Consider the following 15,404-nt stretch of genomic DNA (forward strand, 5'->3'; position numbering starts at 1 on the left):
AGAGGTGGGTGTGCATGAGGAGAGGTGGGTGTGCATGAGGAGAGGTGGGTGTGCATGAGGAGAGGTGGTGTGCGCGCTGTATGTGAGGAGAGGAGAGGTGGGTGTGCGTGCTGTATGTGAGGAGGAGGGTGGGTATGCATGAGGAGAGGTGGGTGTGCATGAGGAGAGGTGGGTGTGCATGAGGAGAGGTGGGTGTGCATGAGGAGAGGTGGGTGTGCATGAGGAGAGGTGGGTGCACGCTGTATGTGAGGAGGTGGGTGCGCGCATGTGAGGAGGTGGGTGCGCGCTGTATGTGAGGAGGTGGGTGCGCGCTGTATGTGAGGAGGTGGGTGCGCGCTGTATGTGAGGAGGTGGGTGCGCGCTGTATGTGAGGAGGTGGGTGCGCGCTGTATGTGAGGAGGTGGGTGCGCGCTGTATGTGAGGAGGTGGGTGCGCGCTGTATGTGAGGAGGTGGGTGCGCGCTGTATGTGAGGAGGTGGGTGCGCGCTGTATGTGAGGAGGTGGGTGCGCGCTGTATGTGAGGAGGTGGGTGCGCGCTGTATGTGAGGAGGTGGTGCGCGCTGTATGTGAGGAGGTGGGTGCGCGCTGTATGTGAGGAGGTGGGTGCGCGCTGTATGTGAGGAGGTGGGTGCGCGCTGTATGTGAGGAGGTGGGTGCGCGCTGTCCTGTATGTGAGGAGGTGGGTGCGCGCTGTATGTGAGGAGGTGGGTGCGCGCTGTATGTGAGGAGGTGGGTGCGCGCTGTATGTGAGGAGGTGGGTGCGCGTTATGTGAGGAGGTGGGTGCGCTGTATGTGAGGAGGTGGGTGCGCGCTGTATGTGAGGAGGTGGGTGCGCGCTGTATGTGAGGAGGTGGGTGCGCTGTATGTGAGGAGGTGGGTGCGCGCTGTATGTGAGGAGGTGGGTGCGCGCGGTATGTGAGGAGAGGTGGGTGGGTGGGCGCGGTATGTGAGGAGAGGTGGGTGGGTGGGCGCGGTATGTGAGGAGAGGTGGGTGGGTGCGCGCTGTATGTGAGGAGAGGAGAGGTGGTGCGCGCTGTATGTGAGGAGGTGGGTGCGGTATGGGATGAGAGGTGGGTGCGCGCTGTATGTGAGGAGGTGGGTGTGCGCTGTATGTGAGGAGAGGAGAGGTGGGTGCGGGCTGTATGTGAGGAGAGGTGGGTGGGTGTGCGCTGTATGTGAGGAGAGGAGAGGTGGGTGTGCGCTGTATGTGAGGAGAGGAGAGGTGGGTGTGCGCTGTATGTGAGGAGAGGAGGTGGGTGTGCGCTGTATGTGAGGAGGTGGGTGCGGTATGGGAGGAGAGGTGGGTGTGCGCTGTATGTGAGGAGGTGGGTGCGGTATGGGAGGAGAGGTGGGTGGGTGGGTACAAATGTGAGGAGAGGTCATGGTGTCTGATATCACAGCGAGCTGAGCGCCCAGCTGTTAGCAGTCATTCACTACGAAGGTCCACAGGGGTCTGGTGAAACCACGCCATCCGGCCCCTGGCACCATTGGGACGGCGTGTAGCTGATGTGACCTTTCACCTCATGTGGGCATTGACCCTACCCCCCGCTGGACCCCTGCCAGCGACCTCCCCACTCTGCCTCGTCTGTCATTTTGTGCCAAGCCAGGTGACTGATTGCAAATCAGTGTCAAAAGCAGGGCTCTCCAACCCTCTTCCTGGAGAGCTACCGTCCTCTAGGTTTTTGCTCCAACCCTCATCTAGTGCCCCTGATTCTAGAAAACAGTTACTTGCTAAAATAAATCAGGTCAGTTACAACTGGGACTGGATTGAAAACCTACAGGACGGTGGCTCTCCAGGAACAGGGTTGTAGAGCCCTGGTCTAGGGAGCATTTGGGGTATGAGGTGACCATTCTGTGCCCGGGAAACAAGCAGAGTGACAGTTGCAAGAGAAATATAGGCTACAATGTACTGTAGATTGGTTATGGTTGTGTTTATACTTTCTGTCTGGCAGCTCAGCTTTCTGTCTGGCAGCTCAGGTTGATTTGTGCAGACAATTTAGATCCGAATCGGTCGATAGCAGGAATGCTTGTGTGTTTTCGATTAGATGAGACTCCATTTACTCGACTCGCCGTAACAGAAGCCTTACATCTAATCCAGGCATCTATCTATCGGTCTCCTATTTCAGCTCTGTCATTGACTAAACAAAAGAAGAACCCACTTCATTCATTTCCCAACAGGACGCCACCATTTATTCATGTTAGCATCATTCCCGGTTTAATTGTGCATGTCTTCCATTGTTAATGTTTTAATTAATTTGGTCATTTGTTTCTAAATGTCTTTCCCCTTTGTCGTTGGTTTTTGTAATGAATAATTTTCTCTGCCAGGCATTTTGACTTGACCCTCCTCTCCATCAAGCCACCTAGGCCTTTATTAAGACTGGTTGGAAATCTGACATTATAACTTGACACACGCACACACACGCACACACTTGCGTGCGTGTGTTTTCTGTCATTGGAAATGATTTTATTCAATCAGTGGTTATTACCATATGACAATAAGCACATTATGGCACAGAGCCTGGGTTTATTTGATTAAGGCCGTTCCCGGTAAAATGGTTTTCTGCTAGGAAATGACAGTTCATGTTGTCTTTAATAAACACATTAAGGCCAGATTAACGCTGATTGATACAAACGATCCCTGCTCCCTTTTTTAATATGAGGTGCTTCCGTTATGATTAGCCACCGCACCGCATCCTGACCACCCTCACCTTTCCTGGAACGGTGTGGGTCTAATAGTTGCTTCATTTATTTGTGTGCGTGTGTGTGTTATTGCTGCCTGTGAGTTTGTGTGGTCATGACTTTGCCTTGGATGCCGTGTTACATCTTTGTCCGTGTGTGTCCCGTGTGTGTATGTTGTGTGTGTCCCGTGTGTGTATGTTGTGTGTGTCCCGTGTGTGTGTCCCGTGTGTGTGTCCCGTGTGTGTGTCCCGTGTGTGTGTCCCGTGTGTGTGTCCCGTGTGTGTATGTTGTGTGTGTGTGTGTCCCGTGTGTGTATGTTGTGTGTGTGTGTGTGTGTGTGTGTATGTTGTGTGTGTGTGTCCCGCGTGTGTATGTTGTGTGTGTGTGTCCCGTGTGTGTATGTTGTGTGTGTGTCCCGTGTGTGTATGTTGTGTGTGTGTGTCCCGTGTGTGTGTGTCCCGTGTGTGTGTGTGTCCCGTGTGTGTGTGTCCCGTGTGTGTGTGTCCCGTGTGTGTGTGTCCCGTGTGTGTGTGTCCCGTGTGTGTGTGTGTGTCCCGTGTGTGTGTGTCCCGTGTGTGTATGTCCCGTGTGTGTATGTTGTGTGTGTGTATGTTGTGTGTGTGTCCCGTGTGTGTGTGTGTATGTTGTGTGTGTGTGTGTGTGTGTGTCCGTGTGTGTATGTTGTGTGTGTGTGTGTGTTGTGTGTGTGTGTGTCCCGTGTGTGTGTGTCCCGTGTGTGTATGTTGTATGTGTGTGTCCCGTGTGTGTGTGTGTGTGTGTTGTGTGTGTGTGTGTGTGTCCCGTGTGGGTATGTTGTGTGTGTGTGTGTGTGTGTGTGTGTATGTTGTGTGTGTCCCGTGTGTGTGTGTCTCGTGTGTGTATGTTGTGTGTGTGTGTCCCGTGTGTGTGTCCGTGTGTGTATGTTGTGTGTGTATGGTGTGTATGTCCCGTGTGTGTATGTTGTGTGTTGCTCAGAGTTCATGTGCACCTCTGTGGTTCTTATTAAGGTTAGAGACCCCTGCTATATGGGACTGTTGGCATAACATAACTACCCTCTGTTATCTTTTACCCCACATACCTGTATCTACTAACACTACCTCACTCCTATCATCATGTCCTCTCAATGTGCCAAAGTTATCTCTCCCATGTTTCATCTCCATCTGTATGTGTGAAATGACATACCGTCTGCATCCCAAATGGCACCCTATTCCTACTTAGTGCACTACTTTTGACCAAGGCCCTGATGAAAAGTAGTGCACTACCGTGCCTTCAGAACGTATTGATACCCCTTGACTTATTCCACATTTTGTTGTTACAGCCTGAATTCAAAATGGATTTCATAGATTTTTCCCCCTCAACCATCTACACACACTACCCCATAATGACATAGAGAAAATATGTTTTTCAAATTTATTGAAAATTAAATAAAGAAATATTTCATTTACACAAGTATTCACACCACTGAGTCAATAGTTTGTAGAAGCACCTTTGGCAGCCATTACAGCTGTGAGTCTTTCTGGGTAAGTCTCTAAGCTTTCCACACCTGGATTGTGCAACATTTGCCCATTTTTTTCTTGAAAAAATTATTCAAGCTCTGTCAAATTGGTTGTTGATTATTGCTAGATTTTCAAGTAGATTTAAGTCAAAATGGTAACTTGGCCATTCGGGAACATTCCCTGTCTTCTTGGTGAGCAACTTCAATGTAGATTTGGCTTTTGTGTTTTAGCTTATTGTCCTGCTGAAAGGTAAATAAATCTCCCAGTGTCTGGTGGAAAGCAGAATGGACCAGGTGTTTTTTTTATGAAAAAAACTCCCGTCTTTAAGAATTACAAGCATACCCATAACATAATGCAGCCAAAAATATAGTTGCTTAAAAATATGAAGAATGGTACTCAGTCATGTTATATTGGATTTGTCCCAAACATACCATTTTGTATTCAGGACAAAAAGTTAATTGCTTTGCCACATTTATTTTGAGTATTACTATAGTGCCTTGTTGCAAACATGATGCGTGTTTTGGAATATGTTTTATTCTGTACAGGCTTCCTTCTTTTCACTCTGTCAATAAGGTTTGTCTTGTGGAGTAACTCCAATGTTGTTGATCCATCCTTCCTGGCGACTGAGTTAGGAAGGAGTCTGTATCTTTGTAGTGACTGTGTGTATTGATACACCATCCAAAGCCTAATTAATAACGTCACCAAGCTCAAAGGGATATTCAATGTTTTTGTTTTTATCCACCAATTGTTGCCCTTTGAGGCATTGGAAAGCCTCCTTGGTCTTTCTGATTTAATCTGTTTAATCTAATTTAATCCCAGGCTCCTCCCCCCTACTGTATTGCCTCACACTGTTCCTCCCACCACTGTATTACCTCACGCTGCTCCTCCCCTCTACTGTATTACCTCACGCTCCTCCATCCCCCTACTGTATTACCTCACGCTGCTCCTCCCCCTACTGTATTACCTCACGCTGCTCCTCCCCCTACTGTATTACCTCACGCTGCACCTCCCCTCTACTGTATTACCTCACGCTGCTCCTCCCCTCTAATGTATTACCTCACGCTGCTCCACCCCCTACTGTATTACCTCACGCTGCTCCTCCCCTCTACTGTATTACCTCACGCTGCTCCTCCTCCTACTGTATTACCTCACGCTGTTCCTCCCCCACTGTATTACCTCACGCTGCTCCTCCCCCTACTGTATTACCTCACGCTGCTCCTCCTCCTACTGTATTACCTCACGCTGCTCCTCCTCCTACTGTATTACCTCACGCTGTTCCTCCCCCTACTGTATTACCTCACGCTGCTCCTCCCCCTACTGTATTACCTCACGCTGCTCCTCCCCTCTACTGTATTACCTCACGCTGCTCCTCCCCCCTACTGTATTACCTCACGCTGCTCCTCCTCCTACTGTATTACCTCACGCTGCTCCTCCTCCTACTGTATTACCTCACGCTGTTCCTCCCCCTACTGTATTACCTCACGCTGCTCCTCCCCTCTACTGTATTACCTCACGCTGCTCCTCCCCTACTGTATTACCTCACGCTGCTCCTCCCCCTACTGTATTACCTCACGCTGCTCCTCCCCCTACTGTATTACCTCACGCTGCTCCTCCCCCTACTGTATTACCTCACGCTGCTCCTCCCCCTACTGTATTACCTCACGCTGCTCCTCCCCCTACTGTATTACCTCATGCTGCTCCTCCCCCTACTTTATTACCTCAGGCTGCACCTCCCCCCTACTGTATTACCTCATGCTGCACCTCCCCCTACTGTATTACCTCACGCGGCTCAGGAACAGGGTTGGAGAAGCCATGTTACAGAGTTTAGGTGAAGTATCACCTGTCACTCAGCAAGAGGCTGCATGCTCCTCAAACAGTGGTTGACTATTTATTTCTCAGTTGCTTATATTAAGCACACACTTCACTATAGAACCGGAATGCCTACCCGGCATGATTGAAAGGAAAGGGGCTCCATTCTCTATTTGAGTACATACGAAGGGCATCTCTTGTTTTCCCCTGCCCCTGTTCCTGCCCATTTTTATAATGGCCCATTCTAAATCTAAACAAATTGTAACTACTAATAAAGATTTTATTGAGAGTAGTCTAATGGTTGAAATATGATCCCTTGATTAGAGAACAGCGTGTGCAGCCTGAGGCAAGTAACAGAGCGGCAACTTTATTTAGCATATTTCTCAAACAATTTTAGGTTGGGTTTCAATATAAGCACTTTGTGACAACTGCTGATTTAAAAAGGGCTTTGATGGGGGAGCCTCAACGCGCGCACACACACACTTTATTAACCTTTCTTTAACTAGCTAAGTCAGTTAATAAGAATGATCTCTTATTTACAATGACGTCCTACCGCAGCCAAACCCGGAGAATGCTGGGCCAATTGTGCGCCGCCCTATTGGACTCCCTATCACGGCCGGATGTGATACAGCCTGGATTCGAACCAGGGACTGTTGTGACACCTCTTGCACTGAGATGCAGTGCCTTAGACCGCCGCACCAGACCCCCTTCGCTAGCTGTGGGAGAATAGAGCTGGTTTCTAAAATACGTGTTCTATACAGGCATGTCCATAAGCTGCATCCCAGTTGTCTAAAACAACGTTCAGTTCATAACCCTTTAGTGCGTGTACTTTACTGTGTTTATACTTGTGATATCGCTATTCAACATTAAATGTATATAATCATTCATTCTAAATGCCAAAAATGGATGTACCTATCCCAGTAGGCTTCTTTAAGGGATCTGTTTGCGTAGACTGTATAGACCCCGTTTAAGAGCTCTGACATGCAGAGTCATGCCTTGCAGGTAGGCCTATTTCTCTGCTAGGTGCTATTGGGTCTGCATTGTTTTGCTCTCTCTCTGTCTATCCCCTACGGTCTCCCCTCAGGTTAAACCACCTTTCTCTCTGAACCACGTACGCTTGTGAGCAGAGTTCCCCGTTTGATATTTATTTTGAAGGGAGGCTGGAGAGTTGTTTTTCTCTCCCTTCGTTCCTCCTGTCTACTCCATGGAGGCACCTCAAAGCCTCCCTCTCCCTCCTCTTTCCTACTTGCTTTTCTTCCTTCCGGAGTTTTCCGGGGAGTGCTCCTTTTCCCTAAAAGAACCAAGAGGAGAGGGAGAGAGGCTTTCAGAAGAGAGGGGGAGCGAGGGAGAGTGAAGGGAGGGGGATATAGCGAGCGAGAGAGAAGCCCCACTTCAGAGTGGGCCGGAGGGGTGCTCTGGGGAAGAAGGGATGTTCCTCTTCTCTCATCCACATGCAACTTTCATGAGATGGAGTGGGTTTCTTCTTTCATGGAGATGGAGAGGAAAAGAGGAAAGAACAGAAGGCCTAGAAGTGTGTTGTGTTCAATAGGACAAAAAAATAGGATGAAAGGAGACAACAGGGATAGTCCCTCATCGAAGGAAGTTTCACAGTGGCCACGCCCTTCTGGTGGGGTATGAATGTAAAAATCCCTCAATCTGCTGCTACAAATTAGCCCCAAGGTTGCTTTAAGTCTTTTTCATTCTCTTAAATTAAATACTGTGACGGTTTTCTCATTAGCTGGGAATGTTTGAAATTACCTATACAACATACTTTGGTGATATTGTTATCGACCTACTGCATACCTCTTGATACTCCCCATCCCGGATCCGGGATCATGAATAAAGCCTCAGGCTCATTAGCATAACGCAACGTTAACGATTTCTGAAAATTGCAAATAAAATTAAAATAATGCGCCTGCTCTCAAGCTTAACAACACTGTCATCTCAGATTTTCAAAATATGCTTTTGAACCATAGCAAATCACTAATTTGTGTAAGAGTATTGCAAGCCAGCTTAGCATTTTGAGTAGCATTTAGCACGCAACATTTTCACAAAAACCAGATGAATAAATAAAATCATTTAACTTTGAAGAGCTTCGGATGTTTTCAATGAGGAGACTCTCAGTTACATAGCAAATGTTCAGTTTTTCCTGAAAGAATCTTTGTGTAGGAGAAATCGCTCCGTTTTGTACACATTTGGCTACCGAAACGAACCGAAAATTCAGTCACCAAAACGTCAAACTTTTTCCGAATTAACTCCATAATATCGACCGAAACATGGCAAACGTTGTTTAGAATCAATCCTCAAGGTGTTTTTTCACATATCTCTTCATTGATATGCAGTTCGTGGAAGCCTGCTTTCCCCTCAGAATCGCATGGAAAAATACCAGCAGCTGAAAAAGATGCACCAATTTCAACTAAGGACACCGGGCGGACACCTGGAAAATGTAGTCTCTTATGGTCAATCTTCCAATGATATGCCTACAAATACGTCACAATGCTGCAGACACCTTGGGGAAACGACAGAAAGGGCAGGCTCATTCCTCTCGCATTCACAGCCATATAAGGAGACAATGGAAAACGGAGCCTCAAAAATCCTGCTGGTTTCCTGGTTGCCGTTTCATCTTGGTTTTGCCTGTAGCTCCCGTTCTAGGGCACACACAGACAATATCTTTGCAGTTCTGGAAAATTCAGATTTTTCTTTCCAAAGCTATCAATTATATGCATAGTCGAGCATCTTTTTGTGACAAAATATCTTGTTTAAAACGGGAGCGTTTTTCATCCAAAAATGAAATAGCGCCCCCAGAGTTTCAAGAGGTTAAATATATACATTTTAGTGTACAGGGTTTGCTATTAGTATGCTAACACTCATTAAGAATAACTGGTAGAATCACTAGCATAGCTTGCCATCGATTGCATTCACTGGTTGAATTTGAAGTAACTTTTGAGTGTAATGGAGTTGACTGGTGACTGACATGAATCAGGCTTTCCGTTCTGAATGTGGCACCTGACATTTGACTGTCAGCATTTTAATTTACCGGACATTTGACTGTCAGCATTTTTAATTTATATATTGAGAAATATACCGGACCCACATACATTGGGTGTGTAAAGTGATTAGGGTCTCCACCACTGTGCTCAGAATGACAGAAATAACATTTAGATTATGGTAATTTATCTTAACAGAACATGCAGAACGAGGATGCAATGAGTAGGCTAATTGGATCTATCATTTTGGCAATTTAATTCCTAGCCTTATGGACAAACCGCCTATGAGTCTATTTCAATCTACTATCCCCCATAGTAGTAAAGTTGACCAATTCTATTTGTCAGCTTGTCGAGAACGAAATAGCCCAAACAGACTTTGGGACAATAGATCCCAAATTCAACCAGTAGACCGACTGTAGACGACATACTTACATTTGAAAAATAATAATAATAATAATTTAAGCAATGTGTCTGAAATAGATCAGAATGTTTATCTTAATGTTTGGAAACTAGTTTTTCTTAACAGTATTAGCACAGTGAAGCCTACAAGGCAGTAGGCTACACGTGAATGTGCACTTGGCTACTGGACAAACAAAACAATTTGAAGACCAGTAGAATATGAGAGAAATAGGCTTCTGTTTTCAATGGCATATTGAAGTCTATTAAAGTAATTACCTCCACAGATATGGTTGGAATTTGCCAAGGTAAATAAAACACACCTCATAATTTATAGTAAAGTGTTCAGGTTTCAAACAATTTAGTAGTCATAGGTTTTCAATATGGCTACTGCCTCCAGCTCATTGCAAAGTGGTGTGTGACACGCTAATGAATCCTGCCTTCCATTGCCTATGCATTTGAATGGCAAATGGGAAACGCGCTTTAATTACCAGTTGAGAAATAAAAATAGGAGCTCTTGTTAATCATGGCCCTAAAACAATTTTTAAAACACGATTATGAATTGTTGAGCAGTGATTGAGCTTATAAAATCTCTATTCTGTGCTATGTGATAAAGATGCATAACGAACATACACACGTGCAAATTTAATTCTACTAAATTGTGCCAATGAATCTGTAGACTGTATTTCTATCAACCGGTATTGAATAGGCTTATTTTTCAATGGGAATATTTTATTTTTTTACCTGACAATTGGCTGCTGCACATTTTATAGCTATTACCTGCTGTGAATATATATCATTCACAACATTTGGACGGGAGCTATAATCCAGTCATAAAACAAAACAACTGTAAACTGTGTTTGAATTTAGGCTTGTCTGAACGGCCTTCAATGGGGAAAGATTGCTGCTGTACCCCACTTCTGATATTTTAGTTGAAAATGTTACTTTCCCATGTGGACCTATGAGTGCAGCGCAGTATGTTGTGGGGCTTTAGGCCTTCCTGCTTTTGAAGTTGTCCTTGGGAAGGGGGTTGTGAAGTGGACATGATGTCCTTTCAAAGATGTGTTGCAGGGTAAATAAGACGCGTGTGTTGCAGGGTAAATAAGACTCGTGTGTTGCAGGGTAAATAAGACGCGTGTGTTGCAGGGTAAATAAGACGCGTGTGTTGCAGGGTAAATAAGACGCGTGTGTTGCAGGGTAAATAAGACGCGTGTGTTGCAGGGTAAATAAGACGCGTGTGTTGCAGGGTAAATAAGACGCGTGTGTTGCAGGGTAAATAAGACGCGTGTGTTGCAGGGTAAATAAGACGCGTGTGTTGCAGGGTAAATAAGACTCGTGTGTTGCAGGGTAAATAAGACGCGTGTGTTGCAGGGTAAATAAGACGCGTGTGTTGCAGGGTAAATAAGACGCGTGTGTTGCAGGGTAAATAAGACGCGTGTGTTGCAGGGTAAATAAGACGCGTGTGTTGCAGGGTAAATAAGACGCGTGTGTTGCAGGGTAAATAAGACGCGTGTGTTGCAGGGTAAATAAGACGCGTGTGTAGGAAAAGGTTCAAAAGGGTTAAGCTTGGACATGAGAGAACATCCCATTTGTGTGTTTGCCTGCCCTGGGAATAGGCTAAGTGTTGGGGTGCGTGCTGTTTGCTTAATCCCTGTGGGTGCGGTGTGTGTTGTATTGAGCTAGCTTAAAGGGACATTTTAAAAACGTTCAACTTCCAATTCATCACCTTCAGCACCCCAACATCAACAAATGTAAAAATGGCAGTTTTCTATGTTTTATAGAAAAAAGGTAAGCGTTTTCATCAACCAATCAGCAGATAATTAGTAGGTAATGCCTACACACAATTGGTTAAAATAGCATGATGCACACCTTATCGTCTATCTTTTTAAATGCAAAACATAGAAACACACCATTTTCACCAATGTTGATGTTGGGGTGATGCTCGAGATGATGAATATAACGTTTAAAAAAAAAAGTGATGTTTCACTTTAGCTTAACTGTCTCTCTGTCTGTTGCACTGCAGCTTATGGAGATTCACTCACTTCCTGGAAATTGGGAGCTGAGAGATGGAGCAGCTTTAGCCCAGAGACTGTGTGTGTGTGTGTGTGTGTGTGTGTGTGTGTGTGTGTGTGTGTGTGTGTGTGTGTGTGCCTGTGACTGGAGCAGTCCCATAAACCTGCATAATGAGAAAGGATCCTGTGAATTTCTCTGGTTGTCTGATGAGGCAGTTCATTAAGGACTTCTCCTCGGCTTCATGTTTTTGATTAGCTCTGTTGTAGAAGGAAAATATTCACCCGTTTGTAAATTTGTTAATGAATGACAAAACAATAAAGTTGATTTTTTTTAGTTGCATTTTCCTGTTTTTGTCCCGACTAAAAAAAACATTGAATCTCTTTTCAATATCAGTCACTCATTTCTTTCACATCTTCTGTCTCTTTTGTTCACTCAGGCTTTTTCTCTCTGCTCTCTTGTTCTTGCTTTCTCGTTCTCGCTCAATCTCTTTTTGTCCTCATGCAATTCTTTCCTTTTCCTCCGTTAACCATGGCAGTGGTATAACAATGTCTACTGTTAACTTCCTTGTTGTGAGTGATGTTGGGGGAAATGGTTTGTATCAGTCATCCATTGTAGATAGGCAGGCAAAGTGCGAGTGAAGTTGGCCGTGGTGAATGACTGTAATACAGTGAGCTTTAGCTCACTCTACAATCACTGCCTTGCTTTGCTCTTTAAAGGAGAAAAGCAGGTTCTTGGAAATAAATGTTATTGAAATGCTGCTTATTGTTGCATGATGACATTGATCGATATGAATGTGAAAACAGGCCTAGTACTGATATTAACAGATTGATCATGTGCTTGGCAGGTTGATCATGTGGTTTCACTCTGAAAAGGAAAGTGAATGAATGGGATGAGTGTCTGACCTGGATAAAGGGACATGGTCATTCATTTACACTGCCCTGTTGTACCTCAACTCCTCTCGTCTGGCTCACCTGTATGTGGCTACAGTCAGTCACATCCATCGAGATGGAATAAGAATATGTAAAACGTGATATCACTAGTTTAACATCTATGACCATTCTGACTGACTGTTTTGTCAGACCTCCACACCATCTGGACAGGTCTCAGGCAGTGAGGGTTGGAGAACACTGAGATGCGATCAGACAAGACGCATGGATTACATGATGCTGATGTGCTTTTGTGTAATAAGGGTTTCTCTAGGTCAGGGATGGGCAACTGCTGACCCCCTTTTGTAGGCCAGCGGATCAATTCCCCTCCACCACTCAGGGTCTCAATTTACTGTTGAGGGTTAGAATAGTAGAATGCACAAGATGCCATTTGTTTGTGCATCAAATTTTTTGTATTTATATTTTTTAAATAATTTGTTGTTGTATTTTACCCCCTGACAGTCACTCAATTAGCGCATGTCAGCAAACATATTTTTGTTAGTCAGTCACTCAGATATCATATTAAAAACTGATAACATTTATTTCTGCCTCATGGGGCGGCAGGGTAGCCTTGTGGTTAGAGCGTTGGACTAGTAACCGAAAGGTTGCAAGTTCATATCCCCAAGCTGACAAGGTACAAATCTGTTGTTCTGCCCCTGAAAAGGCAGTTAACCCACTGTTCCTAGGCCGTCATTGAAAATAAGAATTTGTTCTTAACTGACTTGCCTAGTTAAATAAAGGTAAAATATTTCCGCCTCATGGCAAAATGTGTAGAATGGCAGGAAATTAACTCTAAAACGTACATTTTTGCTCTCTGCTGTCTATAGGGAGTCGACTAAAAAAAAAACATTTTTAGGGCCCTCAAAAGGCTACACCAGTCTCTGACTGCATGTGTGGGAAAACAGACCTGCAAACCACTCCGGCCCCTCATGATTTTTTGTGGCCTTCATCCCCATCATAGGTAACCATCCTTGGTCTAGAGTAATGATCCCTAGATGAGAGATCTGAGGAGCATGGAGAGGGAGGAGGGATGACTCGTCCAGCGGGAAGCGGCTCCGTGTGGTGCATTTACCCCCCCGCCGCGCTCAGCCTTCCCAGCTCCATGTTATACCAGCCTCACCTCTCCCAGCTCCATGTTATACCAGCCTCACCTCTCCCAGCTCCATGTCATACCAGCCTCACCTCTCCCAGCTCCATGTCATACCAGCCTCACCTCTCCCAGCTCCATGTTATACCAGCCTCACCTCTCCCAGCTCCATGTTATACCAGCCTCACCTCTCCCAGCTCCATGTTATACCAGCCTCACCTCTCCCAGCTCCATGTTATACCAGCCTCACCTCTCCCAGCTCCATGTCATACCAGCCTCACCTCTCCCAGCTCCATGTCATACCAGCCTCACCTCTCCCAGCTCCATGTCATACCAGCCTCACCTCTCCCAGCTCCATGTCATACCAGCCTCACCTCTCCCAGCTCCATGTCATACCAGCCTCACCTCTCCCAGCTCCATGTCATACCAGCCTCACCTCTCCCAGCTCCATGTCATACCAGCCTCACCTCTCCCAGCTCCATGTCATACCAGCCTCACCTCTCCCAGCTCCATGTTATACCAGCCTCACCTCTCCCAGCTCCATGTTATACCAGCCTCACCTCTCCCAGCTCCATGTCATACCAGCCTCACCTCTCCCAGCTCCATGTCATACCAGCCTCACCTCTCCCAGCTCCATGTCATACCAGCCTCACCTCTCCCAGCTCCATGTTATACCAGCCTCACCTCTCCCAGCTCCATGTCATACCAGCCTCACCTCTCCCAGCTCCATGTCATACCAGCCTCACCTCTCCCAGCTCCATGTTATACCAGCCTCACCTCTCCCAGCTCCATGTTATACCAGCCTCACCTCTCCCAGCTCCATGTTATACCAGCCTCACCTCTCCCAGCTCCATGTCATACCAGCCTCACCTCTCCCAGCTCCATGTTATACCAGCCTCACCTCTCCCAGCTCCATGTCATACCAGCCTCACCTCTCCCAGCTCCATGTCATACCAGCCTCACCTCTCCCAGCTCCATGTCATACCAGCCTCACCTCTCCCAGCTCCATGTCATACCAGCCTCACCTCTCCCAGCTCCATGTCATACCAGCCTCACCTCTCCCAGCTCCATGTCATACCAGCCTCACCTCTCCCAGCTCCATGTCATACCAGCCTCACCTCTCCCAGCTCCATGTCATACCAGCCTCACCTCCCAACTCCCAGCTCCATGTTATACCAGCCTCACCCTCTCCCAGCTCCATGTCATACCAGCCTCACCCTCTCCCAGCTCCATGTCATACCAGCCTCACCTCTCCCAGCTCCATGCTCATACCAGCCTCACCTCTCCCAGCTCCATGTTATACCAGCCTCATTTCTCCCAGCTCTCCCAGCTCCATGTCATACCAGCCTCACCTCTCCCAGCTCCATGTCATACCAGCCTCACCTCTCCCAGCTCCATGTCATACCAGCCTCACCTCTCCCAGCTCCATGTTATACCAGCCTCACCCTCCCAGCTCCATGTCATACCAGCTCCCATGTCCATACCAGCCTCACCTCTCCCAGCTCATACCAGCCTCACCTCTCCCAGCTCATACCAGCCTCACCTCTCCCAGCTCATACCAGCCTCACCTCTCCCAACTCCATGTTATACCAGCCTCAGCCCTCTCAGCTCTGTTATACCAGACTCATTCCTCCCAGCTCCACGCCATACCAGCCTCCCAGCTCCTAGCTTCGTGCCATACAAAGCTAGGCTTTGTACCATACATGCCTCCCAGCTCTTAGCTTCGTGCCATACCAGCTTCCCAGCTCTTAGTGCCGTGCCATACCAGCCTCCCAGCTCTTAGTTCCATGCCATACATGCCTCCCAGCTCCGTGCCATACATGCCTCCTAGCTTTGTACCATACCAGCCTCCCAGCTCTTAGCTTCGTGCCATACCAGCCTCCCAGCTCTTAGTTCCGTGCCATACCAGCCTCCCAGCTCTTAGTTCCGTGCCATACCAGCCTCCCAGCTCTTAGTTCCGTGCCATACCAGCCTCCCAGCTCTTAGTTCCGTGCCATACCAGCCTCCCAGC

The 15,404-nt window shown here is 46.9% G+C and overlaps 1 protein-coding gene across 1 annotated transcript in view; it reads left to right on the forward strand.

Annotated features, from left to right (window-relative positions):
• Positions 1-15,404, forward strand: part of LOC135515701 (staphylococcal nuclease domain-containing protein 1-like) — a 434,912-nt gene that overhangs the window by 165,603 nt on the left and 253,905 nt on the right.

The sequence above is a fragment of the Oncorhynchus masou genome, chromosome 27 (assembly GCF_036934945.1).
Source record: "Oncorhynchus masou masou isolate Uvic2021 chromosome 27, UVic_Omas_1.1, whole genome shotgun sequence".
NCBI classification, from domain to species: Eukaryota; Metazoa; Chordata; class Actinopteri; order Salmoniformes; family Salmonidae; genus Oncorhynchus; species Oncorhynchus masou.